General features: G+C 40.6%; 1 protein-coding gene across 1 annotated transcript in view; it reads left to right on the top strand.

The window, feature by feature from the left end:
• Positions 1 to 4,209, top strand: part of ctsd (cathepsin D) — a gene marked incomplete at its 5' end in the record, with an annotated part of 24,097 nt that overhangs the window by 17,308 nt on the left and 2,580 nt on the right.

The following is a 4,209-nucleotide window of genomic DNA, read 5'->3' as shown; positions in this document are numbered from 1 at the left end:
CTCCCTCTCTCTCTCTCCCTCTCTCCCCTCTCTCTCTCTCCCTCTCTCTCTCTCTCTCTCTCTCTACCTCTCTACCTCTCTCTACCTCTCTCTCTCTCTCTACCTCTCTCTACCCTTAAATAATAATACATTTTATTTATCAGCACTTTCAATAAAACTCAAAGACACTTTATATAATTTAAAAAATGAAAAGAAAAAGGTTAGTAAAAACACATAAATATAAAGCTATGTCTACAACACTCAACAATTCATCATTAAAAGCAGTCGACACTACTTTGAGCGGGTAGCCCGGTTGTCATGGAGATGCAAATCCCCGCCTAACTGGGCCGACGAGCCGACTCAAACCGAGCCTGCACACGTGGATGGGAAACAGATATTTTTGTGTAATATTGTTGGAGCTCCTCTTGAAACGGCAGCCGCTAGCTGCAGTTCCATTATGAACGCACACATATTAAAGTGATTTCAATCTTCTCAGCAAGAAAGCAAACAAACACAATTCTGCTTCCTTTTTTAAATATTAAAACTTCCTAAAGGCGACTTGTGTGAAAACTTTGTGCAGGAAAAAAATGAATTAACCAGCGAGACCATCCCGAGACTCAACAAATCCTTCAAACTTTATTATTCCCTCGATCCCAATCAATCACTTTAATGTAGAAAACTGTACATTAACCATAGATTTATCCATAAAAGTAGTTATTTTGCTTAACATGCTCGATAATATAGTCCACATAAAAACGTCCGCGGCTGTTTAGTATTCAGTAGATGAAGTTTGTCCTCATATATTTTCACTATATAAAATCCAGACACTTCTGGTTGAGTTTAGTAAAGCTTGTACAGGAAGTGGAATGAGACTGAAATCATCACATCGTCACATTATCAGTTTCTGGCCCTTTGGTTGTCAGCCGGTTCCCTGACTGACTGGTAGAAGAGGATAATATAGACAATCTCCTTTAATTTTATATTGTCAAGTTGATAAACTGTAAACTGAAAGAACATTTGCTGAAAATTCAATTAAGAAACGTTGTGAACAACAAATAGGAACACCTGACAAATGCCACTTTCTAATAAGGCCTCCTTTATAACGGGTTTATTAATGGTTAATAAATCATTTACTAATGCTTTATAGAGCAGAGCATCTTATAACTTATAGCACTTATGACTAAACAGATTATTATAAGAGCTCTTTATAACATTAACAACATAATTACAAACGACTCATAAACCTTTGAGCCTTTATTAACCAGCAAGAGACTCAAATCTATTTACTAATCTAATTTACCTCAAAGGTAAGATCAGTGACTTAGAACTTCCCTATAAAGCATTAATAAATGCTTTACTATTAACTAATAAAGCCATTAGTTGTAACTGAAGCTGCAGTGATTAGTCAAAAAATTAATTGCCATCCATTTTGATGATCGATTAATCGTTTCAGTAATTTTTTTAACAAAAACTTCAAACTTTCGACGATTCCGGCTTCTCAAATGTGAGAATTTTCTGCATTTCTTTGTCTTAAATTACATTAAATGTAATATATTTGGGTTTTGAACTGTTAATTGAACAAAGCGAGACGACACATTTGGGCTCTTTTCACTGTTTTCTGATGTTTTTATCAACAATTAAAAATTCATTGATTAATTGAGAAAAGCAGATTAATAGATAATGAAATGTTAGTTGCAGCTCTTGTTTCAACCTTTATAAATGATGCCATATTAGAAAGTGGTGTCAAGCTGTGTTGCAGCGTTTAACAGGCCACTTTATTACAACTTGGATCTTATTTCAGTGTTGTTTTTGGCCGTTGTTTGTATCCGTTCTGATAAAATTGTACTCACTAAAACAACTGCTGAGACTTGGGAACGTGGTGACATTGCTACAGAGAAGTCAGATCCTCAGTTATGTTTTAAATAAAGCAGTTTTATCTAAACCAGAGGATCCCAACCCCTGGGCTGTGGGCCGTCAGGACTTTGTCGTACCAAGGCTGCAATACATTTAGTGAGTACAGTGTGTTACCAATAAAACTGATAACTACAAAAATAAGACCTACGTGGGGTGACGCTATACTTAACCTTTAAAGGAGTTGTCACCTCGGTAATAGAGTTAAGTAAAAAATCTCATCTCATAGTTCACTGACGCTAGAGACGAGTTTTAAACATATTGTATTCTAAGATACTCACAGTAGAAAATAAATACATTATCAATCTGGAGGTTCTGCAGATATCCAGAGATGTTGGAAGTGTCATTCTGGACTGCTGCGACCTCGGCTTCAGGCTGTCGTCTCCAAGGAGTGACGAGAAAACAAACAGCTCAGTTTCGTGAACATTTTCTCCCGACTCGAGTTTGACCCCTGACGTCTGCTGTCAGCCCTCCTGCTCCTTGCTTTCCTTTCCGTGGTCCTCCCTCTCGCTGGGCTCTGTGCCCTGGCTCTCCTGCCCGCCGTCAGACTCTCTTAGTGGGGCTGCTGGGTCTCTGACAACCCCCTCCATCTCCACCTCCCCCTCCAGCTCCTCCTCAGTCTCCTCCTCCACCCGGCCCACAGTGTCTGGGATAATCTCCACCTCGATGTCAGAGGAGTCCTCGCTCTCCTTGAACCACACCGTCTTCTGGCCCTCCTTCCTCCTCTGCTTGGCCAGGATCGACCTCGCGCTGTACTCATCCCCGTCTCCTCTGCCCCTCCTGGACAGCCTGGCTGAGGGGCTCCCCTTGGGGACGTGGTTGGTGTAGACGCCACAGGAGGAGCAGTGGCGGTTCCGTCTCTCCATGGGGATGACCCGGCCTCGTGCCTGGGGGAAAGTGCTCCGTCTGGGGAGAACATTGTTCCAGCGCCTGGCACCCCCACGGCTCGGGTCGCCCTCATTCTGGAAGCCGTCGTTGGTATACTGCAGGGAGTCCCGGTGGCCGGACCGGGGCTGGTCGGACTTCAGGCAGGGGCCCAGGCACTACAGGCAGGAGAGAGGCCCCTCATTAATACAGCAGTTAATGAAGCATGGAGGATATTGAGGCATTGTTCAATGTTACAGATGCCACCGCGGTTCCCTGAGAGTGAGCTAGGTTCATTTGTTCTGTTTTAGCACAGAGCCCTTCTGTGGATTTCAGCTGATAAATATTCATCAAAGCCGCACAGGAGGAGCTCTGCACATGCAGCATGAAACAGCTGAGTCTGTCTCTGACGTCTGAACCATTACAGTACGGAGGTGCCTTTGTAACACAGTGAGAACCGAAGACTTCAAAACTGTTTCAAAGTGACCAAAAACATCAATAATTTCAAAGGAAAAACAGCAAAAACACTTTTTACAGGCTACTGTCAATGTTTCTTTACAAAGTTACTTATAAACAATAAAAGTGAAACTCTTGGAATTTTCTTGGAATTTCTTTTACTTTTAAGACTTTCTTTGCTTTCAGATCTTTTACTAATTTCAAAGTCATTTCTTCCACTTTCTGAACTGGATATAACTTCCAGTAAAATCAATCTTATACTCTAATTTCCGTGAGTTAGAGGAGAACATTGATACCCCTCTCATGCTTACGTTGGGTATAGACCTGGTGTCTGGAGGCGATTAGCTTCACTTAGCATAAAGACTGGAAGCAGTGGGAAAAGGCTAGCCTGGCTTACTGTATATCTTACTTGTAAAGTAAGTGAGTTAAACAAAAATATATAATGTGTTAATTACTGAATTTTTCCTTTTTGGACAGAGCCAGGGAAGCTGTTTCCTCTTGTTTACAGTCTTTATGCTAAGCTAAGCTTCCATAATCATCATACACACATGATCTCATTCATATCTTCTCATCCAGCTCTCAGCAATAAAACCAAAATGTCTTCAGTATTCCTTTGCTATGGAAACACACAGTCAACAATCACATTAAAAATATTACTTAAAGTAAAACACAACAACACTCTTTCCTGTTTAAATCTTTTCTCTATTTATAATGACGTCTCCGACTGAAGATCAACTCCAAACATTCCCGAGATGAACATATTTTGTCCATGCTGGCATTGTCCTTTCCACAAGCGGGAAATCAACCAATGTTTGAGGGAGACGGGATGGCCACCGCTGCAGGAAAAGACGAGTGAATGACTCAAGATTTCACCTCCACAATTTATACTCTCAATCTAATTTCAATGAGGTTTCACCAGGACTACTATAAACATGTGTGTGTGTATATGTATATATATATATATATATATATGTATATATATACATATATGTATGTATA

This window comes from Morone saxatilis, unplaced genomic scaffold, assembly GCF_004916995.1.
Source record: "Morone saxatilis isolate NCDOM2014 unplaced genomic scaffold, NCSU_SB_2.0 Contig11, whole genome shotgun sequence".
In the NCBI taxonomy this organism is placed as follows: domain Eukaryota; kingdom Metazoa; phylum Chordata; class Actinopteri; family Moronidae; genus Morone; species Morone saxatilis.
This window is presented reverse-complemented; position numbering and strand designations above follow the sequence as displayed.